At 47.5% G+C, this 25,250-nt stretch overlaps 1 protein-coding gene across 10 annotated transcripts in view; it reads left to right on the top strand.

Annotated features, from left to right (window-relative positions):
- ATXN1 (ataxin 1) overlaps nt 1-25,250 on the top strand; it is a 193,308-nt gene that overhangs the window by 90,423 nt on the left and 77,635 nt on the right. Inside the window, exon 4 of one of the 10 annotated variants that reach the window (XM_082754901.1) lies at nt 8,276-8,446. The exons of 8 other annotated variants lie outside the window; for them this stretch is intronic. The gene's annotated coding sequence lies outside the window, so the exon portion shown is untranslated. Of the gene's footprint in view, nt 1-8,275; nt 8,447-16,130; nt 16,249-25,250 lie in introns of those variants that run through there. One more of the 10 variants, XM_082754907.1, reaches the window with a different exon arrangement.

The raw sequence follows: 25,250 nt of genomic DNA, 5'->3' as shown, positions 1-25,250 counted from the left end.
GAGGGAGAGAGTACAAGACGGCTGAAAAAGTCGGATAGGAGAGAGGAGAGAGTGGAAAGTAAGTGTACCAGGAGGTGCTGGTGGTATGTTGAGGAACAGGAAGCTCCTTAGTTGTATATAATACTTGAGCAGTGTAGAAGATCGGAGTTTATTTTTGTAAACGGACTAGTAAGAACTCAGGCTTTTATACCTCGCCTCTGTGGGAGCTGGGTGGCTGCAGAGCAAAGGGTTCTGCCAGAGGAGACATAAACCAGTTGTTGGAAAGCCCTTGTCTTCTTTCCCCCTTACGCAGTCGAGCAGTTGCAAAGCAATGGGAACATTCAGCGACGTACGCAATGCCTGTCCCCACTGTTGTCCCACCCCATCCTGTTCAGTTTTCTTAACCTTAGCTAGCTGCTGCTCCAGCAGTAAAACACACATACTGTCATCCTTGCTGCTGGGAAAAGTGATGGCATTTTAAAGACTGCTTTAAAGAAATCCAGTAGTGAGGTGCTTCAGAGTGAGCGTCGGATTTTTAGTTTGGTCCTTACTTAGATTTCTTGTAATGCCTCCTCCCCAGTCGTGCTTATGCAGATTGTCTTCAGGTGAACGCAGTCTTGGTTAAAAACAATATCCAATTCTTTTGCTCTTTCATTTTCTTCAATTATCAAATTGGCTTACCAGGGACACATTTTAAAAGGAAACGGTCTTTTTTTCTTAGATTTTTTGGTGGTATCTGAGACTAAGGTATCTCACTAGCAATTAAGAAATAGCTTATTTTTTCTTAACTCTGTTGTGCTTCTTTTTGTGCTGTACTTACATCTCCTTTCAGCCCTTCTCATCTAACAACTTTTCATGAAATCCAGCTTAATTTAATTTTAGCTGCAAGTTTTTGCATTGCTGTTCTAATCTTAGTCCTTTCTAAAAGAAAGGCAAATTACAGAAACAACACTCATGAGATACAAACTTCTGGATGATGATACCAATTTGCTTTTCACAGTTAGGCACAATAAATTACTTCTCATTGCAGGTAAAATTTGCTGCACTGACATGTTTCCTCCTCCACAGAACACAGCTGGGTTCTGAGACAGCGATAAAGAGCTAGCAGTCATGAAACTGAAGTAGCATTTAACTTTTTAACTTCATATTTATCCGCTTGATAAACTACATGGTAAGCTGTATGGACGGGTTAGTTTCATCTTGTGTTTTAATTTCGTCTTACCTGTGAGGCATGTGCACTTAGCTTTGTGCTGAGCTTTTCCATGGAGCATGATCTAATAGCCAAAATAAATAAATAAATAAATAGATAGATAGAGAAATAAATGAATAAAGACCCCAGAATCCTACAAGTCTTGCTTTTTCAAAATTCCTCATGTGGAAAAAACAGAAGAGCTTATCTGCGTAGAGAATGAGGAAGGAAATCTCTTGAGTTGACTACATTTTTAACAACGCAGATTTTATCTTTTTATGGCCCGTTTCAGCATTAGATGACTGCAGTCTCATTCCATCTTAATTTCATCAATCAGTGGGGTTATTTCAGCATAAAACTGGCACAGGGGATGGTGGAGTTAGCCTCTCTGTGTGTAATTATTCTCCAGTCTGCAAAGGTAAGAAGTACCTTCAAGGGCAGCGCTTCCCTATTAAATCAGCTGTAAGTGTGACCTGAGTAAGGCTTTGAACACTTTGAACTTGAAGTACCTTAACACACAAGCAAACAAACAACTCTGAAAGTGATTTTTTGTTACTGCAAATACACCAAGGATTTATAACAACAGAAAGGGACTAATGCCCTTACCCCGTAATGAGCCCCACTGAGGCAGACCTTGCATTGCTAATTACTCCAAAGGACGTGAGTTTTCCTGCCTCTTGGTGAGAAGCATACAGGAGGGGTTCCTACCAGGGAAACACAGTTATTAGGATCTGCCTTGCCCTAATCTGATGCAAAAAACCCTTTTCTCTGAGATGTGCTCCTTGTGGTTGCCTTTTTGATGCTGATTTTTGTGCTCTCATTAAAGATGACCACTGTGTGTTTGTGTGTGTACAGGGAGAAGACTGGGAGATGCGCAGCAAATATATCCACTGTGTGTATGTGGTGGTAAGGTGCTGCCTGAGGACGAGAAGGTGATCTGTCCTTAAGGTTATGGAGTTGCACGCTGCAAAATCAAGTGTTATAAAAATCAGCGTTTAAAATGGCCTTGCCCTGAGAGACATTCGAGGACACGCAGCTACAGCATATGTATTTGTAAGATTCAGCATGTGATTAGTGCTTTAGAAACCTCGTATAATTTCCATGCTGGTGCTGGGGTCTCGTCTGCCTTTCACAACCATGCCTGCTAAGGTCAGAGCCATTGAATCTGGTTAGCCCTGGCCTGATTTCCAGGGCAGGCAGGTCATCCGCAACCCTTCACGTTACCTTAATGGGCCTCTGGGTGCACGCAGCACTACTGTGAAGGAGGCCAGCTCTGTAGGTCCTGAAGTATGGATCGGTACCTAATTTAATGTATCCAGGGGTGAAAATGTCGGCTTGGTGATCCTCTCCCTGGGACTGCTCTTCCAAGTATTGCTCTTTGTATCTGAGGCAGGAGCTGTCATTTGCTGTATGCCTGTACAGGAGCCAAGTAGGTCAGTGCCTCTAGGTACTGCTGTACATTCTCTCTTCCCCCACGTGTGAGCTACCACCTTTTACTGAATCTTACTATAGGTGGGTAGGGCAAGCTCCAGATCTTCAAAAGTTTCCTGCAAGTGGGAATCAAGGAGTTGCCCCTTCCAAAAGACCTCAGCTAGAAGAGGCACAATTGCAAATGCACACAGACTTCCTCTGACCTAGGCTGATTCGTGGTTCAGTCTAGCTCTCATTTTCCTCAATTTCACCCGTAAGTGGCTCATCTTTATCCTCTTTTTCCCAGACCTTCTGCTGAATTGATCTCTTCACCCTGAATGTGTCGCCTCGTGTTACGCTCCCAAACCAGTGGTAGGGGAGGGACCCAGCGGCTGCCCATTTGCACATCTTCTGCTGGGACACCTTAGCTTGGCGCCTGCGTCTGCCAGGTCTGTGTCAAGGCAAAGGAAACTAAAATAGCTCGAAACACTTATCACTGTTGGAGGTGAACATGTGACTGTGCCTCAAACTGAACCGCCACCAAAAGCTTGCTGAAATAACATGTGGTCTGCTGCCATCTGCTTACACCTCTTGCTCCCACCCTCCGTTGCTCTTGTCACTTCAGGCTGCTGCAAGCTCTTCAAACCAAAGGCTGCTGTGTCTTTGCAAAGGGCATGCTGCTGTGGCACCTTATCCACCTCGTCTTGCTTAGCACTCAGTTCCCACTGAGATACAAATAATAGTAGTAGAGCCGATAGTTTTATAATGTAGTCTTAATGGGGATGTGGGCTGGACTGAAGAGGAGCGTCGTGTCTGTGGTATCTGCCCAGTTGTAACTCATCCCCAACGTGAATTTGTTGACAGTGCTCAGATCTCAGGTATTGATCGATGATGTAAGTGCCCTATACGAGGACAGATGATGTAATCCTTACCGAGTTACTGAAGACAGTGACCTTGAGACAGATCCGATGGTTGAGCAGCAGGGATGGGTCACTGACTGCAAACTGTCCTTGTTTTAAAACTGAACTGTCATCTGTTAATTATTAGGGAGGAATAACCATCACAAAATGCCACTGTGTCACAAAAGATGCAGAGTTTATTGACTTTCACCGGTATTTACATACTCTTGTTTTGACAGGTGACTTTTGATGGGTTTGCTGCCTTGTTGCTTTGGCTGTCATTGCAATTCAAGGTGGAGTAGCCTAAAAGCTGGCTGTTGTGAGCCCAAGCAAATTGTTTGGTTCTGATAACAAATCACACGTTTTTAAACAAAGTAAAACAGAAATTGATGTGATATAAAAAAAAAAATGGGAAAACAGATACAGCACAGCTTTGCCAATGGGGAAACCTGCATCTTCCCTGCCCCCCAACTAAAGGTGGCTTGCATCTACATTAGAATAAGAGGTAGCATCACTTTTCATTTGAATACTTGGTAAAAGAAAAAACGTGATAAGCATCAACCAGCTTTTGCTTTTAGATAAACAGTAGGCAGAACTCGAGAAAGGTCATGGAGGAAAAAGAATTAAAACCACTTGCTATGATTGCTAATAACATGGTTGAGAAAAAGGCATATTTTTATCTCAGTGGAAACAAGCTCTGAGACACCCCAGAGCAAGCATAAGAAACAGTCAGTTATGACAAGCATGGATCCTGAAAAGAGGGAATAGAGAGGTTTGAAAAGACAAATGATTGAAGAGTTATTTTTGGTTCTGCTGTTGGTATTTTCTTCTTAACAACTAGTGCATTTCTGGCCTAGCATTTGCTGTTTAGTATCAGGATTTGGGTTGGGTTTTTCTTGTTCCTCTCTCCTTAGTGTACTGGCGCATTTGCAAGATTAGTATAAAACTGAGGAATGTGCCAAAGACTTGTCCTTAAGCAGATCCTTACTGAAAGCAGTGGTAGAAGTTAATCATTTGTGTGAATTTGTGATCTAGTAAAGCCTATGAAAGACTGATAAGATTAATTAATCGCTGCACTGAATTGGTATTAGGAAATCCTAGACATAGACACCTCGGTAGGATTCTGTGTTTTCCACTTCTTTTTGTGGCAGAAGTTTCCCTGGTAGCTCGTGTTTGAAACTAGTGAATACAGACTAGAATTTCTCTTTCTGAGTTCTGTGAATGTGTGCTTTGTATTGCTGAAGTGTATTTCACTATCTTGTGGACTTTGCAGGTCTTCTCCTACAGTGTTTGCCTGTGGATATTGCTGCATGATGCCTGGGGACTCCTAATGTGCAAGATCCTAGAGACGGTTAAAAGCAGCTAAGATGTAAAAATCTGTCCAGTTCTTTGTGTGCAAAGGGCACTGAAATCCTTCGGTCCGTGCCTTAGTGAGAATTGCAGGTTTCAGAGGGATGAAATAAGAACTTTTATGGACGTGTTCCCTTCAACAATATTTCTTAAGTATGCAATAAATCTAGACGAGTATAATTGAAATTGTGGGAAAATCAGGAAAACAAGGAAATCATTTTAGTCCTTCAGCGCCAAAGTAAACACAAAATCTGTCTCTCTCTCTGGCCCAGAGATTAAGCACGTGGCTTCATTTTTAAGCAAGTGGTGCAACCACTTCAAAAATTAAGTTTCTTTGGAAGGTGGAGGCTCCTGTTGAGTAGAGAAGCGCTCTTCGCTGGGCTGTGAGCCTGACATCCGAGTGCTCCACTCTTCTTTATGTTTTTATTCCCATACCTGCATATGAGTTAGACAACTGGTGCTATCCCTGTTTTGCAGATGAGGTACAGAAGGGCTAAAGGACAAGCTCAGCAGTACGTAAGAGCTTGGTGATGTCGTGCTTTGACTTCAGTTTCCCAAATCCTAAGCAGCTATTCCATCCTCTAGATCACCCTTCTGTTCAAATCCTTCTCCCGTGCTTTTGTTTTGTAGCGATGCCACTCAGTTGCTCTTCCCACTCCCATTTTTCCAGCGTGATCACAGCTCAGTTATCTCAGCTGTCTTGCATCCCGGACTAGCAGGATTTATGCACTCCCAGACAGTGACATGTCACTGAGCAGTGTCTGCTTCTAAATTACTGCTTCAGAGAGAGAGTGAAGTTTGCCCCAGGGCTGTGGAACAGACTTCGGTCTGTGTATCAGCTCATAAAGTCCAGTCCTCTAACTTGCAGCTTAGTTAGTCCTTGCGTTTCTTTTCTGCACTTGGTAGAATTGTTTTGTTATTTAAAAAATAAGAAAGGAAAAAAAAAAAAAAAAAGAAAGAAAAAGAAAGATCAACAGTGCTTGTCTGTGCAGCTTACATTTATGCAAATTCCTTTTTATTTTCTCCTTCTGTCAATCGCTGACTCACCTTCCAAATTTAAATATCAGTTGTAAAAAGACTCAGACCTTCAAATGGCCCTTTTACACGAACTATTTCTTCCAGGGATGTCATACACAAAAAAAAACAAAACAAAACCTGAAGTAAAAAATATGTGTAATAAACACAAGTCAGTTGTCCCAGATTTCTCTTTTCTCTGTACAGCTTTTCAGAACTGCTTTACAGCATGGAGACCAGAGGCTAAACCCAGGGCTGTCTTCTGTGATCAGGGAGCTGTGACCACCTTTGTGTTCCACATATGAAAGGTGATGCCATTCGCCTCCTTCAGACCTGCTCTGTGTTAGCTGGAGGAGTGGAAGAGCCCAGACCCGTCCCGTACCACAGTGAGCATGATCTCAAACTCAAGAGTGCTTTTCTCAGATGCTCACCCTCACTCCAGAAAACCTCCCTTTTCTTCAGAGCTCTTTGATCTCCTGTCCTGCGCCTGGCTCACAACTTCTGGGTAGGCTGCCCCTTGAGATTTTCCTTCCCAAACTTACAAATATTCTAGGGTATCTGTTGTGAAAAGTCAGCAACCATCTGAACCTTAAATAACGGTGTTCCATGAGGTACAGCGAGGCACATTCTCTCTGATGTAAGGTGATGCAGCTCCATCAACCTAGATAAACTCAAATGGATTTGTTCCAGAGTGCTTGCTTTTGAATGATGCTGATGGTAATCTTCCTCACACCTCACGTTTCTTTCATGCTACACTTTAGAAGTTGGGTATTTAAAATCAAAGCATGTCCTCTGCTTCTTAGCAGTCTTCATCATAAAGCTGTGAGGAGACCTGGGCACAGTCCAGGTACTTCTGGGTTATTTTCTTGCCCTGAATTTCTTCAGCACTCAGTGAGTTTTTTTCCACATTTGTATACTGCTCTGCTAGCCAAAATGGATCGTTATGGAGCCTTGCCGTGCAGTCTAGAAATGGATGAATTGTCAAGATGAGAGATCCATATATCTGCTTTTCCTGGAAGACTTAAGGGGAAATCAGGATGATACTAATGACAAGGAGGGTGAGTTGTTTTTACTTACCTGCCTCAACCAGTGACATTTCTGCAGTGCCTGACACTGAGATGGTGTTGATGTTGTTAGGTAGTGTATCCAAAACCCATGTAAATCAACATTAACTCCAGTATACCCCATGAAATAAGAGTCAGGCCATCCCCATGTATGTCTTGTGATCTGAACAGCTCATCTTTTTTCAGAAAATAAACATCTCTCTGGACTTGGTTTGGTCTTCCTTCTAGCAGTTCTGCTTGGAAGTGAAAGGATTTGGGTGGTTTCCCACCGTGAGGCTTTTTGCTGGACTGCTGTTGGTTTGGCTTGGATTCATTCATCTCTAGCTGGAGGAAGGTTTCCTTCTTCCCTGCTTCTCACTAGGGTTACCAGGAAAGCCTGGCCAGCAGTGTATGTGCTCTGGTTCTTCCCAGTGTTTATTTACCTGTCCAGTGGAGGAAAAAGTGGAGATTGGTCTACGTTACAGACCCATATAATGGGGGAATGCAGAAAACAAGGCATTATTGTTCGCAGAACGTGTTTGTTTGACTCAAACGGGTGAGAGCCAGGAAGTGCAACTCAATACAGTAACGTTAGATCTGTGTCTGGATGGGGTAACAAAACGCACAGGCTTTCTTTGTGCTCGAGCTCTCATCGTGGTTACACAAGTATGGCAGATACACCTTTTGTTCTCCTGGTGCAGATGTAGGCCATCGTATCTCAGATGGCCATCTCAGGATGGTTGGGGTTGGAAGGGACCTCTGGAGATCACCTGGTCTGATCCCCTGCTCAAGTAGGGTCACCTAGAGCATGTTGCACAGGATGGCATCTGGGCAGCTTTGGATATCTCCAGAGAAGGAGACTACAACCAATCTCTCTCGGCAACCTGTTCAGCTTGGACACCCTCACAGTAAAGAAGCTTTTCCTTACATTCAGCTGGAACTTCTGTGTTTCAGTATATGTCTGCTGCTTCTCAGCCTTTCTTGGGGCACCACCAAAAAGAGTCCAGCCCCAGTGTCTTGACACCCTCCCGTAAGATATTTGTAGACATTGATGGGATCCCTTCTCAGCCTTCTCTAGGCTAAACAGGCCCAGTTCTCTCAACCTTTCCTCAATAGAGATGCTTCAGTCCCCTCATCATCTTCATAGCCCTCTGCTGGACTCTCTGGGATGTCCATGTCCCTCTTGTCCTGGGGAGCCCAGAACTGGACACAGCTCCTTGTGTGGCCTCACCAGTGCTGAGCAGAAGGGCAGGATCACCTCCCTTGACCTGCTGGCAACACTATTCCGAATGCAGCCCAGGACACCGTTGGCCTTCTTGGCCACGAGGGCACACTGCTGGCTCGTGGCTTGCTAATACAATTAGTAAGATGGGCCTTTTGTTCTATTTCAGAAGCCATACGTGAGGAGAAAGTGCCTTTACAACTGCTCTCTCTGTCGCATCGTGGAAGTCCCCTGTGGGGGAGAAGAAGTTTCATACCTCACTGCCCTCCTCGTCTGTGGCTCAGCAGCAGTGGTGGTCCCTTCGACAGAGGGTTCAGGAGTGCAGCTCGCACCCGAGCAGGTGAAAAACACTTGAGTCATTTACATAGCAGCTCAGACTACAGCCTACCCAGCTACTGGAGCAAAGACCACAAGCTTTCACATTTGAGTCATCTGCTGAAAAGCTACATGTTTTTATAAAGAAAGACCGAAATGTTTGTTTTAAAGTAATTTTATTTGCTTTCTGGCAGCTGAATCATCTGACTCGTGTATGGTGAAGGCTATGTGTCAAAAGGATTTTCTTGCTGTCTTTCTGTCGGATGGCTGAACTATGATGATCAGCGTTCGACCCTGCTTGCAGTGATAAGAGTAATTGTTTGATTCTAGTGTGAGTATCAGTGTTTGTGTCTATAGAAACCAATCAACACTTCCTCCTAATTTTTGTAAATAGGCTGTGACTGTGACACTTGGATTTCCTGTCTCTTGCATATCTGAATCAAACAATTTCTGCAGACAGCGATGACTTGGCTTCTGCATTCACCATCTATTGCTTCGCTATTAGGCATCATTTCTATTAGAGCCTACATTTCTTTGTCAAGATATGTCCAGGCACCGCTGGAGCTTATGATCTCTCAATTTTATTCTGCATCATGGATTTGTTTAGGGGCCTTTCTCAGTAATAATGTAGGAAATAGCAGGTAATGTAAGAAAAGCTGGTTGAACTGCCTGCAATCAGCACCGCACAACATGTAGTATTTTTTCCAGGATAACCTTTTGAAGAGACATTTTTCCAAACTCGGTGGCTGTTTCAAGTTGTTTTTTTTTTTTTTACATTTCAGCATGAATGATTCAGGTTGTCTTGAGAACAAGCTACAGAAAATCACTTTTTATACCCTTTTTAAAAATAGGCCAGATGTTTCATTGAGTAGCTGTGTAGCACCTTTACTCTCGGGGATGTGCATTTGAAATTTGGCTGTGGGGGTGGCCTGGTGTTAGGGATCTGCCTCTTATTTGCAGGAAAAGCTTCCTCTAATAGGTCAGTTTATAAACTCAGAAATGTGTCATTTTTGTGGCTGCGCAGCAGGGGGTCGTTAGGAAGAGCTGCAGTGAGTGTGCTGTGTTTTAAAGCTGAAGGGCTTGGCTTGATAACGTGGCATCTTGGCTTGGCTTGGTTTGATAATGTCACCATCTTGTCACCACCACTCTGTGGTGGTGAAATAACCTCCGAGAGGATCCCAGAGGTATCTGGCTGGCAGAAATATCTCGTGTGGTAACAGAGCCACAGAACAGTTCGGGTTGGAAGGGACCTTGAAGACCACCCAGTTCAACCCCCTTGCGGTGGGCAGGGACACCTCCCGCCAGACCAGGCTGCCCAAAGCCCCATCCAACCTGGCCTTGAGCACCTCCAGGGCTGGGGCTCCCTGGTGGTGCCCATCTCAGCACAAGCTCCCACGTGCTCCCTGTACCTCCTCTTGGGCCTGCCCTGGGGAGGCGAATGCTCCCCTGCCGGGTGGAGGCAAAACTGGGGTAGCACAGGAGAGAGTAAAGAGTAATTTGTAGCCTCTTCAGTTTATTTTCACCATAAGGGATTGCAAAACGCTTTTATACCAGCCTGCTAGCGCTTCTGAAGGGAGACAGTCATCACAGGAAGAGGGGCAGCTGGTGCCGAGCGTGTGTGTGGGAGGAAAACCTCTTCAAATGGCATAGCTGGGTTTGGAAGGGACCTTTGTCCACAACCTCAATCTCTCGGAGTCTGTGCGATGGGGAGGAAAAAAACTCTTCTCACAGGGGTGTTGTGAACGAGGACTAATTTTAGTATATCAAGCAGTTAGATAATGTGGTGACAGCCAGAAAATAACCTATGAGGGAATTGCTTGTTCTGTCTTTAAAGCACGGTTTGAAGCAGAGATATAAAAAAGGCTTGGGACCGATTTTAACAGTGAGAATGAAGCAAAACGCCGAGTACTGCTTATTCAGTAACACCAGCCCTACTATACAATGAGTGGCACCATTTCCTGTGGAAAAAAACACTGCGATCGTAAAATTAAACAAGAAGATGAAGCGTTGCATAATTGGCCATTTTCCTGGTATTTCCTTGCCTTTTAGCTCGCAATTTTGCAAACGTAGCACTTCTGACGGGTCTGTGTATCTTTGTGTGTGTAATGAACTGTTCGTGACCAAGCCTGCAGTGGCTCGGTGCTTTCTGTCCAAAGACTTTAGAGCGCTTTAATGAGGGCTTAAAGGACATTCGAGCGTCTTGCACTTCGGTCTGCGTGCTTCTTTAAACGTGTTTCTGTCTCCCAAAGCGTTTCCCTCTGGTTGTTAAAAATGACTGCAACTTCAGCCAAAGGAGATAAGAGGGAGAATGTTTTTTTCTAACTTAATTCTCTGCCAAACTTGGCAGAAATTGGAAGTATTGTATTTGTAAGCCCTTGCACAGCAACGGGTGAGCAAAAGGTAGAAGAAAATACGGCCGTGAAACCAGAGATGTTATCGGCGAGGAAGCAGAGCCAGGTGAGCTCTCATAACTAGGCTTAAATCATTTTGCAAACGTTGAAGAGGTGAAAGGATCTGTGTCTCTTGCTTCCACTGAGCTCGTTCAAGGAGTTGGGTGTCTTGCTGTGCGGCAGAGGAAACGGATACCCCGATAAGTGAGAAATGAAAAGGACCAGAAGGCCTGCTGGCAGCTTCCCGAGGCGCTGAGCGGGCACTGCCCCGGCAGATTTCACCTGGAGCGGGGAGCATTCAGCAGCTCTGACAAGCAGGCAGGCAGAGTCTGAGGCACACAAGTCAGCCGGCAGGTGAGAAAGCGCCGATCTTCGCACGTTCACCACAGAACAAACTGCCGGGGAGCCCTCAGCGTGACAGCAGCCCCCCGGTGCCTGCCCTGCCTGTGCCCTGTGCCTTGCAGTGAGGCAGAGGCGGCTCGGGCAGCCGCTGCAGCGTGCTGCCTTCATCAGCCCCGCTCTGTCTCTGTCCTCACAAGATCTGCCTGTGGTTGTAGTAAAAGGAGAAGCAGCACGGTGCTGGGGAGCTGCTTTGGGCTGTCCTTGCGCAGGCGTCGCGGTGTTTTTGCTGCTGGGAGCCCTTTCATTCACCCGGGGGCCTATCACCCGTCTGTTTTCGACCCGACGGAGCTGCCGTGCTACGGTAATTCAGAGGCAGCGTTCGTCCTGGGTTATGTGAGGCGCCGCTCGTACACGTGCTCCGTGCCCTGGCGTTACCTTAGGTACGGCTTACTCCGCAGAAAATGTGCGCCGTGTGGAGCAGGTGCTGCCTCCTAATGTGTGTTTGCACAGAGCCCAGCGCAGCAGGGCCTCGGTTTCGTCACGGTTTTTGGGCACGCTGTGGCGTAAGGAAGGGGACTCGGTCTTGCTGAGTAATTGGAACGGTTTGCGCTGGCTGCGCTTGCACGGCTTCCTGGTGAGGAAAGGGATTTTTCTTTCCTGGTTGAGAGGGGGCTCTGCAGATGTCCTCGGAGCCCCAGCCCCAGCTGGCCGCTTGGACGCAGGACAAAGGAGCAGTTCTAGGTGGCCCTGCACATACCCGCACTCCCCAACGAGTCAAGTGGGGGAAGTTCACACCTCTCGGTGCCGTTGTCTCCGTCTGCCAGGCTGCAGACTCAGCGAGAGTGCAGCGTGCAGGTTTTCTCCTAGCGAGAGCTTTTGTCGCTCCCAGAAGTGCTAGAAACTTAATTGCTTTCCAAGGCAAGCCCGGAATCTGGAGGACCCAGTACAACCTGCTGAGAGGTCGTAAATCAGGAGATGCTATCGGGTTTCTCTGCTGGGGCTTGCGCGGATTGAGTTTGCTTTGTGAGCGAATGCCTTTGGAATACGCTGGTATGTGTTTTTCTTGTCGATTCTTAGACGTAGCCGTAATTGTTGCTGGCTTTGTTAACAGGCAGCTCTGTCCTGTTCTGTCGTCACCCTGCACGTTCGCTAAAAAGTCTTCAGACACAAAGAAATATTTGTTTTGCCTCGGAACCGTGGAAGCGTTCCCGCGTGCGAATGGACGGACAGCTTCGGTCCAGGTGGTCCCCAGCCTTCGCCCCTTCAAAGCCCAGCTGGCTGGGTGAAGTGTGACCATTGCTGTTTATCTTTGCTCTGAGTGCTTAAAGTGACGGTGTTTACTTGTGCCTTTTTTTTTTAACGCTAGCGTGCCAGCCACTTTTGTTTCCAGCCAAATGAACCATGGTGGAAACTGAGGAAAAAAAATCCTTTTGTAGATAAGGAACAACGTTTTCAAATGTGCTGGATGGAGCAGGTCCCTGACTCTTATTTTACAAAGCAGCTCTTGTGAAAATGCGTGGAGCTAACCGTTAAATTAGGCTGGGGGGTTTCTGATGTTTCTTACCTACAACCCAGTTTTAAGAGTAGTTTCCCTCATTTCCATTCATGCTTAGTCTACAGGGTCCCCATTGATGGGCATCCTCCTTTGATGTATTTTGCATGGAAACTAAAGCAGGGAAAGTTTTTAAGGCAAGGCAGCCAAGTAATCTGGGGCCTTTTGATCAGTTTCCATTAGCATTAGAGCAGTAATCTGCCCTGTTAGATGTTATTTGAAAGGCGGTTGGGTGTTTGCAGAAGATAAACACACCGGCTGACATCCGATACGTCTGCTCGCCTCCCCGGCAGAAAGCTCGCTGAACCTTGTTGGCAGAGGTGCTTTCTGCACAGGGTTCCTGAAAACGTCTCCCGGGCTGTTGGGTTAGTTACTGACATGCTCTGGCGCTGCGCTGGGTCCCATGCCAGCGCTGGACGCTTGGGCCAACTCCAGTTGGAGCTGAGTTTTCAGACCTCTAAGGATGCATTTGCGGCCAGAAGGAGCCGAGCGCTGCAATGCTGCATCATCCGGACTACGGCCGATTCCAAGAAATTGATGAATTTGCTATTTTAACATAGCAAATGTGATCTAGTATTTGAACAGTATACCCTTAATTTCATTGGAGTCTCCATCCCTGGGGGTGTTCAAGGAAAGGTTGGACGTGGTGCTTAGGGACGTGGTTTAGTGGGTGACGTTGGTGGTAGGGGATGGTTGGACCAGGTGATCTTGGAGGGCTTTTCCAACCCTCATGGTGCTGTGACTCTATGATTTCTTAGAAGGCAAGTGTGTTGCATCATTCAGGGTTTGGTCCCAGGCCATGCTGCTGAAGTGGCACGGGATGCGAGAGCAGAATTTGGCCCGTGGTGAAGGACAGTAATAGATGGAGGAAAAATGCTCTTTTCTTTCTGCAGCTGCGAGTTCCTCCAAACACCGCAGGTAACTGAAGAGTCTGTTTCCAAAGCAGCTCTGACACTATATGCAAATAAAATTTCCGTGATTTCAGTTTTTGCTAGAAATCACATCTCTGATACGTGTCTTTGTGACAAATCACTGGTGTGTTAATACCAAGCACTTCCAAAAGAGGCTCATTTGAAATCAAGGATAATAATCCCAGAAGGTTGGGACGCCTCCCAATCCACATTGCAGAACCAGCCTGTATTTCGGTAATGCTGTCGCTAATAGCTTGAGTGTCTGTGAAATACCTGAGGAGAAGTGGCTCACGTTAACATGGTGTGTGGACAGATCTCCATGTTTTTAGACCGTCAGGTTTGGGTTGCTTTGTGGCTCGGCCGGGACAGGCTGCTGCTTCCCACCTCTCTGTCAGGCACTGAGCATTTCTCAGGACGTACCTTCAATGAGAAGGTAAGCTCGCCTTGCCGAAAATCCCCCCTGCATGGGATTCACAAGTTCTGAGCTTGAAGCAGCCAAAATTCTCGATTGATCCTTGTGCATGAAGTGGACACAGTCAGGTCTTCACAATTTTGTATCGGAGGCTGGTTTTTAAAACGAAACTAGTCCCGGGTTGGGAAAGTACTGGATAACTGAAAAGCAGCTGGGATGCCGCAGACTTCTGCTTAACTCGAGGTTGCAGGAGGAGGTGTAGATGCCATGGGGCCAGCTACGAAACACACTTCTTTTTTTGTGTCTCCAAGCCCAGGATGAAAGAGTAACGGTCTGTTTGTATGAGGAGTCCTGTTGATTATACATATGAAAATTAGATTTGCTAGCAGTGTAAATGAGATCATTTTGCTGTTATTAATAGTTTGTTGGTTTTTTTTCAGAGCAATAATGATAATACAGATGGTAGAAAGAGTTGTGTGTCACATCCCGGGATGGATTTCACGCCTGTGGGGCAGTTAGGGCAGCCTTGCAATGGGAAGGGATCTCAAGAAGGCGATCTGTGGGTTTGGGAGAGGTGCTGCTCGGGGTTACCTTCCTCTGGGGAGTTTAGAGCCGGGCATGAGCCAACGAGGAAGTTCACTGGTCCAAGGTCACTTAGGCCATGCAAAGTGAAACTGCTCAGGGACGGAGCCCTGTTAGGTAGGTCCCAGCTGCTGACACCTGGCTTGCGGTGGAGAAACCTTCAAATGGTTTGGTAATAATTAATCGAGGGAACGCTGCTGGAACAGAATGCGTGTCTGACATGTATGCGCATAAGGAGAGAGCGTCTTGCCAAGAAATAAGTTAAAATTAGATCACGGTATCAGAATTCAGTTATCTTCTGAAAAGTAGCGTGAATGCTGATGGCCAAAGTCTACAGCTCAAGTTTCCCAAGAGACCAGGAGAAGAAACAACGTACATCAACGCACACGCTCTCTTCCAGGCTATTAATGCAATTGCAGGGTTGTAAAACGCCTCAAATAGCCGGGTAGCCTCAATTAATTCCAAGGAGAGGTTTCACAGCAGAGCGTGGCAGAGTCCTGCAGGCCCCACTTCTGCCCGTGCCTGCGAGGAAGGAGACAAGGACGCGGCCGTCACCCGGCACTGCCTGTCGGATGGGAACCAGGGCAGAAATGCTTTCATCTGGTGCGGTGAAGTGGTGCCCGAAATACTCCAGGAGCTTAGCAGTTGCACAAACGATCCACTTTCTTAGCAGTCTAATTTAGTAGTACAACGCAGCCTCCGTTTCCCCCCCGTCTTTAATGTGCAGTTCTGCTGAGCGTGCAGTTCACGCTGGCCGCCTCAGGCTGACTGCAGGTCAGCTTTTGAATGTAGGAGAATTTCATGAAATTTAAGTATTTTGTGTACCGTCAACGGCAGTTGTGCAAGTACAAAGACTTTGCTTTATCAGCAGATGTGGTCTAGGTTGAAATTTACGGCCACATTAAGTCCTTACGTTTATTGCAGTCGGGGGAAAAAAAAATCAGGAGCTCGCTGCAGTATTTAACAATCTGCTTTGATAGCTGGCCAACCCACTTACCCTTGCACGAAGCACATGCCGCGGTACCTCTTTCTTCCCTTAACTCCTTGGTGCTGGGAAACGGGAGCGATTCACATACATGACGTGGAGAGGGGGAAAAAAAAGTGCAAGGCTAGCAAAAACTTTGCACTCACCTTGCGGCAAGCCAGGAAGAGATGTGCGTGCTGTGGGAACGATCTGATGGGGCTGTTTGCCGGGGCGGTGCGGCGGGCACGTGGCACCCCAAAGCCCGAGCTGAATGCTGCCGGGGCAGCACGCAGAGGGCAGCATCCTCGTGGGGAGACGGGGCTGGGGCTGGACGCTGGCTGGTTACTCAGAGCTGCTGCAGGAATAACCCTGTGCCAACGTGGGAGCAGGTTTGAAGCACCTCAGCCTGGCCCAGCCAAGGCGGTGAGCAAAGAGTGGGGTGGGACCTCCTTAGCAAGCAGCTGGTGCAGCCTCACTGCTGCGAGGGGGAGTCGTTCGTTCGTGAGCTTCTCGCTGGGGTGAAACACGCTGCTGTCCTCCTTCAGGCCAGAGAAACGAGAGGCCGGGAGAAGGATATGAAAAATAGATGAGCTTAAGTTGAAACCTGGCATCTGGAACACCTCGAACTTTGGCAGACCTCGAGATAATGCTTCAAAGTTGTTCAGCCCCACAAGGTACGCTGTCGTTTTCTGGTGGGGGAGAGAGTTACGCAGGGACCCCGGTCAGTCTTGGGACTTCCTTGTGCTGGGCACTGTCACACTAGCTAGCAGGTAGGACCTCGCCGAGGCTTGCAGTGACCCTATCTCCCTCAGCCAGCACTCTGAGCCGCTTTCCATGCTTGTTTGCCATCGCCCCGACTATTTAGCAGTAAGCACTTAACCCTGAATTGGGTTAACTGCGTTGAGCAATGGGCTGTGAACACACCCAAGTCGTACTGAAACTAACTGTCTCTACTATCCTGAAATTAGCCTCCATATTTTAAAATCAGCAAATCCCAATCAATGTGAATACTCTATTTCATGATGGCGTGAAAGGAGCGTGGCCTTCCAATTACCCTAAAACTCAAGTATCTGCAGGGAGACTTGGAGAGTGCTGGGCTCCCTCGGCTCCCCGCTCTGCAGGTATCTCTCTCCTTGCTTGATAGCAAGTCCGGGCAGCAAGGAGAAATGCAGCACGTTGGCTTATCTATGGATTTACCATTCTGGCATAGATTGGAGCGATTCCCTGGGCTCAGGGGCAGGGAGCATCTTTGCAAAGGCCCTGAACACCCACCCATCACTCTCACCGTAGTACATGGACCCTCGTTCTCTTCTGGCTGCGTGCAGGAGATAAAGCAATTCATCCTGCTGCACTTTTTTTTTGGCCACGTGTGCCTGAAGCTCATTCTGAAATGCGATTAACACATGCCTGCACGTAGGTAGGCTTTTAGGTTGTAAGATTACTAATTGGTTTCAATGCTGCTTGCTGCTTCAGTGTGGTTGTTGGGTGTTGTTGCTTTTTTTTTTCTTAATCTGAGGTAAAAAGGACACCGTTATTTTTAGCTTATAACAAAGAAAAACACATTTTCTCTTAAATGCCTTGATATGAAGTAATTTAAGCTAGGTTTCTGCACAAATCATTTCCAAGAGATTGGCTGTCAAGTGTGATAAAAAAAAAAAAAAAAAATCTGCACTTTTGCAGGGACCCAATGAGACTTTGCAAATTCAGATTTATTCACAATGTTAAATGTGGTTGAAGATGTCATTTTTTTAAAAACAGCACTTTTAGAAGTAGTTAGCTTAAAAGTATAGCAATTCAAAGCACAGAGGGAATGATTTTGAAGTGCAAAGTCTTGAAACACAACGCAGAGGTTGACAGTTTCACTACAATTAGAAGCAAGGCAGGCACAACTCCCACTTCTGAAAACTTTCCTATCTCACTGCTTCCTCTCTTGGCCTAGAAAACCTCAAAAAAAAAAAACTTCGAGTGGCTTTGCTTATTGACTTAACATAGTTATGCTCAACAGCATTAGGAGACAGAGCAGAAAGGGCTGCCAAATCTGTCTGTAAAGAATAATCTTTACAGAAAGCTTCCCAGAAGTATTTTTTCAAATGCTTTCAGTCTCCTGAGAATGCTGCTTTTTTTGAGGAAAGCAAGGTTGAGGAGGTTTTTGGTTTTTTTTTTTTTTTCCTCCTTTATTTTTTAACAAGGCTTGTTTTGTTAGGAAACCACTCCCTTCTGCTTCTGCATTTAGGCTCGCTGCTAATTGCCTTTTGGTCGATGACATTTTCCATGAATTGCCACATTCTCCCACATTGTTACAACTTCACGCCGATGATGTTACCCAGCACTCGCTGCCTGCTGCCTTCGGGAGGAGCGGCTGCGCGCCGCCTGCGCTGTCACTGTCCCTGGGAAGATGCGATCTGTCTTATTTGGGTAGAAATTTGAGAAATTTGCCACAGCCGAGGCTGCTCCGGTGCTAGGGGCTCTGGCAGGGCCCAGGCTGCTCTTCGCAGCCTAAGACAAGTGGCTAAGGTAGGTGGCATCAGGAGCACGCCGTGCCCGTGCCGGTTTAAGCACTGCTTTGCTGCGCGCAGTGCTTAAAAAAAAGGTGTTCATACCCAAAACACCTTTTAGTGCTGTTTTTCATCCTGGTCACAAACTACAGCAGCAAACCAACCCAGAACCCCAGTGCTGGAGAAAGGGGACACTTTGCAGACACTTCTGGCTCACTCAGCCCCTCGGGATGCCCACCCAGCTTGAGCTGCAAGCCTGTCTTTCCTCCGAGGCCTGGGGACAGCTCGTGGTTGTCCTCAGGCAGCTGCAGCAAAACCTCTCGGGGCAGCTGAACGTGAGATCAGCGCAGACCGAAGGCTGAGTGCTGCGGACATGAGAAGTGGCCGGAGCAGAGCCGTTCAGCACAGCTAATCCCCTTAAACCACCGAGCTCATCTGCTCATCTGCAGGGCCGAGAGCGCTCTTGGGCGAGGTAGCCAAAGCGGCTTTGGCTCGAGCTAACACTTTGGTGCAGCCAAAACCTGCAGCTCGGGCTGAGGATCTGGTTACCCCGCGTTAGCCCTGACCCAACTCAACGTGGTTAAAAGTGGGAGGTTGGGTGAGATGAACCCCTCCGCTGGAGCCTTGTCTTAGCTGATCCACACGTTCAAATGCTTTTCCAGTCTAACCGCATTGACCAAAGGTAGGGCTTACTTGGCTTGCCAACTGAGATGAGCTTTGCCAGTATTCACATGGCCCACTGACATCCAGGATAAAACCTTTGGTTGTTCAGGCCGAGCCTTTTTTTGCAGTTAAAGGGAAGGGAGAGGGTGTATACTGCCATGCAGTATACATCCATGGCAAAGTCCCATTCTGCCCTGGCTCCAGGACGAGAAGGCATCCACAGAGACTGAAACATGGTGTGAAAGAGCTCACAATGGTCCTGCAGACCAAATTCTTCTCTGTAGCTCCTCCCTGCTGCCCACAGGGAGGTGCAAGCAGGAGGGCTGCCACTCCTATCGCTGCTGCTGCTCCATACAGCCTGGGACCACTCACGCTCCCCACGTGCAGCCCATGCCCCCGGGTGCAGGGAGCTGCTCCTCACTTCCTTCAGCTGCAGAGAGAGGCAGAAGGGAAGGCAGGAGTCTGACTCACTGAAACGCTCAGGAAGGGCTGAAACCTGTCTGTTGGAGTACGCGGAGGACCAGGAAACAGGAGCACCTGTGTTGCATAGCTTTGGGCAGGCCAATTATCCCTTCTCCAGTGAAATTCCCCTTTGCATAAAGCATGAATAATGCTCAGCTTACCTCGCAGGGCTGTTACGGTGTGAGTGTGCTGTTATTTTATTTTTTTTTTTATGGTGTTTGTAATATGTAGAAGCCTGAATGAGCTCTAAGCATTCCTGCGATTTACTTTTATTGAGGGTTAAGTGCTGGTGACGTGCCCAGCCCAGCATTTCGCTGGCAGTGAGCTCGGCAAGTGACCAGCAGCGAGCACATTTGGCAGTGAGCAGTGGACAAAAAAGGAGAAGGGGGCAAACTTCTTCCAGCCCTACGCTCTTGGTTTTTCCCTCTGTTACCACCGCACTTCTCCCATGCAGCAGCTGGAGGTGATCAAAGCACCTAATTGGAGCCGTATATTTTAATATGCTTGCATTTTGCCGCATAAAAGGCAAATAAAGGTTAACAGCATGAAAATTTATCCTGTAGGGTGGCGAGGGAGCGGAAGCACCTCCAAGCGTGCCCTGCACGGTCTGAAAGCGACAGCTTTTGGAAGCAGATCCTACCTGAGCAGGCGCCTGGTATGTTTTTCACTGGGGAGGCAGCGTGCCAAGGGCGCTGGAGCGTGCATGAGCCGTGCTGCTGCCGGTGAGGGTTGTGCATGGCCAAAACGGGACTGGAGTCCTGGGGGAAAATCCCTTGGACAAGGCCAGTGCCGAGTGTGCACGCTCGTGCCCTGGGTGCTCTGGATCCTGACCTGTGAGCCACAGAGATGGCACGTGTCAGCTCCCTCCAGATCGCTCCAATTTGGGGTGAAACGGGGGCTTTCCAGTGGTGGGGCTACTCCACACACGATCACACCAGCAGGTTTGGAGTTGTGCCTTGGTGTGCTCGCGTGTCTTGTGCCTTTTGTCACTGCCTGCTCGCTCTTGTTTGTTTTTATTAGGTGTGAAATCCAAAGGCTTGTCCTAATTACCACTGGTAGATGATATCCCGACTGAATAGCGATCATCCAATAACCAGGGCTAACTTCTGCCCTTGAATAATGACGCACCAGGCCCACTGAAGCCAGCCTATTCCTGGTAGGGATCCTCTTTTTGGGGTCTTTGTCAAGCTTTGGGCCCAAGCCTGCATTCTGCCCTTGTTTTCAGTGCGTTTGAAAACTTTGCTTGGCCCTGAGGTTTTTCTTTTGTCCCCAAATCTGAAAGCTGTGACGGTCGCGTATCCAAACAGCGATGGCCTCAGCTCCACCGCTAACTTCAAGTACAGCTGCATTTCTGAACGGCTCAGTTGGTACAGGAAAATAAATGGTAGAGATAAAGCATATGTTGCATACAGTAATAACTTCATTGCTTTGTATTTTTTTTACGTTACAGTGTAAAATTTAGGGGGGCAAATCTCAAACCCCGTGAAACCCATGGCTCGGTGCCAGCGTATCTGAAAGAACCTTACATTTGTCCCTAAATCCTCTAAGTCGTTAACTACAATTCCCTTTCTCACATGACAGTCACCTTTGAGATGATACTCCTTTTTTGGCATTATTAATTATCGTTATTGTTGTTGCTGTTATTATTCCAGGAGATCTGTATGGGAGGAACGCTGAAATCGGGATTAAAAATAGCATTTTCGTGTCCTCCCACTCACTGTACTTTGTGCACAGAATGCCTTTTATAAATGCAGACTTGCTGCTTGGCTAGATAAAAGGAGCTGTCACTTCATTTCCATAACGAAGTCATTCCTGGGAGAATTTCATTGTTTTAGCAATAAAATTTTTCTAAAAGGCCTTTTATTTTGCCTGAGAAAGGTATCGGGAATGAACTTCGGAGTGGTTACTCCACCAAACAATTAGGGGAAGGCAAGACTGTCTTGATTTAACGTGAGGAGATTGGTGTGTGTGTGAATTCTGTCATGTAAAAGGAGAATCAATTCCTAACTGAGAGCCAAGTTAGAACCCCTCCCACCCCCGAAACCTTACACAAAGTCTTTTTTTTATTTTTGCCTCACTTGCAGAGATTTCACACATTTTTATCAGTGCACTTCAGAGCAAATTCAGTCATGTACTTAACTTCAGCCCTGTTTGAAAAGGCCCTGACGTGGCTTTTCTGATTCAGCTGCCTCCCCGAATTAAAGGCAGCCGTGGGTTATCGCTGCCAATCACTGTGGTGTGTTAATTTTGTCACCAGGTGTGCTCTCGTGCTGCACCCAGCCGGAGAGCTCCTGGCAGCGGGGCTGCGCTTCTGCTCCCTGTGGACACGGTGCCCGCTGTGCTGCCACGGCCTCTCTGCAACATCAGTGCTCCAGCACCTCTCCTGAGGCATTTCTCATCCTGTTCTCCGCTGTCTCTGTCCCACAGCAGCAACAACGTTCCTCTCACCCGAATGCTGAGCGTGCCAAAGCATGTCAGAAGTAGGGCATCAAGCAGACTCTTGTAGGTAAGGCAAATACAGCAAGTAGCAGGTCCGTGCTTTGGGCTTGCTTCTCTCCTCCTACTTTTTTTTTGGAGGGGGGTGATAGCTCTCCTTTGTCACAGATCTGGTGCCACGTTTGGGTTTGGCTCAATATGACTGACAGAATTACCGCTGCAGTCACCACGGACAGCTTACTGCTACAGGTGGATGGATGTGACCAAGAACAAAAGGGATGAGGAGGAAAACGTGTTCCCTGTAGCTTCAGCAGCACGCTTCAGGTTGCATTGTGTTAAAGGAGTACAACAATTGCAGAAATTATTATTTATAGGCAGGTTTGTGAATTCAGGATGTGATATCATGACTCACCCGCCGGCAAACATGTTTGCACTCCGGCTGGGGTGACTCACGCTGGCATTTGTCTCAAGCGTGGCAATTGTTTGAGCCCTCTGCTCGGTGCACAATGAATGAAGCGGCGGAGGTCCCCTCTCGCAGATTTACTACGTGCAGCTACCCGGGTAAATCGCAGACTCAGCTGTGGAGTATTTCCTGCAGGGCACACACACACACACACACACACACGCACACCCCACCCCACCGTAACAGTGCAGGTTTAAATACCAGGTTCACCGAAAGGAAATGCATAATTACGGTGCTGGCTTTTGCACCACATAAAGCAGCCCACATCAAAAGGTGTTTGCCATTAATGTTTCAACAGGTAATCTCTGGATGGATTGCCAAGCAGTGCTCCTGTTACTGAGCGGTCGGTGTTGAAATCGCTGAAATCTCTGCTGTAAGCCCGTGTAGTCATCGTAATCCTGAAAAAAAAAAAAAAAAGAAAAAAAAAACCCTAGTCAATAGTGCCTTTGTTTTATAGCGCCGTGCTTCACGTTGCATCAGGAGCACAAAAGATGTGGCTGCGCTGGAAATGGGGAGAAGGTTAAGGGTGGGTTCTGGGCTGGCTTCCTAAGGAAGCGAGGCTCACGTGATGGCATTGTTCGTGTGCACGGCCGGCTGTCCGTGCGGCCCCGGCTCACCGCTCCTGCTCTCCTGGCCCCGAGAGCCCTGAGCAGGTTGGCAGCCGGACGGCCACGGGACCCTGGGGTAGCTGCTGCCACCAGAAAAGTCTCTGCCAAGGGTCCAGCCTTTCTGCTGGCGTTTGGTGAAGCTGCTGCCCACAGAGCTGTCTCATCAGGTGGTTTATCCTCCACTTGTTGCACACACACACAACCTCAGCACCCGGTTTTGGCACTGCCAAGCTTTGGGCCTTGCAGATTTGGGGACCCTTTTCAGCTCCCTGTTTGCAGAAGGGCCGTGGCCATCACCTGTGCAGGGACATCTGCATGTTGAACGGGGGCACAGCCCTTGACCTTCTTGTTCTCATCCTCAAGAAGTTAGCAGTGAGCTCTGGCTCCTTGGATATGACGGAGGCTCCTTGTCTCTCCTCGTGGCTAAGCTGAGTTTTTTGCATAACAGCTTCCGCCAAAGAAAAGTATCTCCGTCCTGGAACAGAGGCACCCAGAGGGGTTACTTTTATTTCTTCTATCTGTTGAACATTACTGGCTCTGAGCCTGTATTATCAGGGATCATTTGCATTTTTTTTTTTCCTATTTCATGCGCTTGGAAGACCTGTAGGACTGACTGTGTTACAAAGGTGCAGGCAGTAGGGTTGTTCTCACTTAAAACCTCTGTGTGAGAAAGAGGAAAGTTGGCAGTCTAAGAGAAGTGTAAATCAGTGTTGAAATCTTGCCCCTTCCCCGCTATTCCTGTTTTGCTAGCCATGAGAAAGTGGCAAAAAGGGGATGTTGATGTAAATGGGATGATGGCTTTTTATTACAAATCCATCAGCGACATCTGACCGGACATATTTGTATGGTATTTTTCGTCTTCGAGTTCTGTGCTGTTTTTTCTTAGACAAAACAGCCTGGACATGCTCTTGTGAGTTTTCTTTTCACCTGCTGGCATCGTGGTGCACCCATGGCCCACCTCTTTGCTCGCTCTTTTACTCCCTTACGCTGCGCTCGCTTCGCGGGGAGCATCTCGGAGAGCTCAGAGACAAGGCCCAGTCAGCGAGGCACAGGGCTAACCACGGCTTAACCTCAGGTCTTATCGGAACAACTGGATATTGCTGAGATCCAGCTAATGAGCATGGTTGTGCTTGCTGTTGTTTGTGCAGAGGTGATGTCTCAGAGGTCCTCGTCAGCTTTGTGTCTGCGGTGTTATTAGGCATCGAGCGAACAGACAGCGCAAGTCGGAGCAGGCTCCAATATCTTTGTGTTTAAAGCTGCCCCCGTGCTGATGAACCCTCATCAGTTTTCGGATCACTTGTAGGTCTTACAGAGCCTGTTCCTGGTCTGCTTGCATAACGTGAAGCTAAAACCAGTGGTGCTTTACCTGAGCATTCAGTAGGCAAAGATTCCTAGAACAGATGAGGTCATGACAAGTAATGCCTTTCTGTAGGCTAGATCTCGGGGCACTGCTGGCCGTATGACTAACAGTTAGGCCGCTTGATCAGAATCACCGGTCTCTTCGGTGTTGGCTGCTGCACTGGAGGATGTGAGACACAGCTGTACCCCACACCCTGCTCCTCTCTGCCTGCTGTTTGTGGACGGATGTTCCCATCCCGCAGCGCTTCGTTTCTCCAGTAAGTACTGGCACTGGGAACATCACACACACAGAGGAAAGGTGCATGGGGCTGGAACAGCCTGAGGATGTGTTCATGGTACACATTCTGCCCCCATACACACTGTGGGGCAGGATGGATCGCTTTGCTGTCTGAGCCCCAGGATGTGCAAAGTGCTGACAGCTCGATTTACCATTCCCCGACACCCAGACGGGGTTATCACCTTGCACAGACTGGGGATACGGCATGGTGAAGCTGGGCATTTCGCTGTGGACCACGTAGAGAGCCATGGGAAGCGCTGGTTTACATGACAAAGCTGCAGGGAATCGAGCTGCAGATACTGTTGGCTCAAGATGCGGAAGAGACATTAATCAGAAGGACTCTTACGCAGACTAAGCCTCTTTCATGCTAAGGTGATAGTACTTTGCTGTAAGCCTTGAAGTAGGTATAATTGTAATTTAAGTCTTTGTTAAACTAGCGGAACAATTAACGTTCAGATGACTCAGCCCCTCAGAAGCAGCCTTTGTACAGCACACAAAATGTCAGCAGGCTCTCAGATGGGTGAAGTTTGGCATGACTTGCGCGGAGAAGCTTCTATTAACTTGAAATCCGAAATGAGAAGGATAGTTAATTCTTGTATTTGTGGGCTCTTTTATTATTTTTTTTCCTTTTCCATTACAATCTTTCTTCTGTGTGTAAAATCAGCTCGACCTGTTGAAAATCATTTGGAAGTTGTTTCCTGACGTGATAGCTGATACGCGCACCGGGTAATTGGCACTGCATACACTCCAGGAAGATCCAGCCTCGCCTTTCCCATTTGCGGCGGGGCAGGATTGAACCTGTCGAAAACCATTTCATGCAGTGGGAGAATAAAGGAGGAAATGAATTACGGTTTTATTTGAGTTGAAGGATTAGTTGTGGGATAATAGCAAACAACGAAACAACTCAGGCAGG

This window comes from Aythya marila (genome assembly GCF_965140915.1).
Source record: "Aythya marila genome assembly, chromosome: 2".
NCBI lineage: Eukaryota > Metazoa > Chordata > Aves > Anseriformes > Anatidae > Aythya > Aythya marila.
This window is presented reverse-complemented; position numbering and strand designations above follow the sequence as displayed.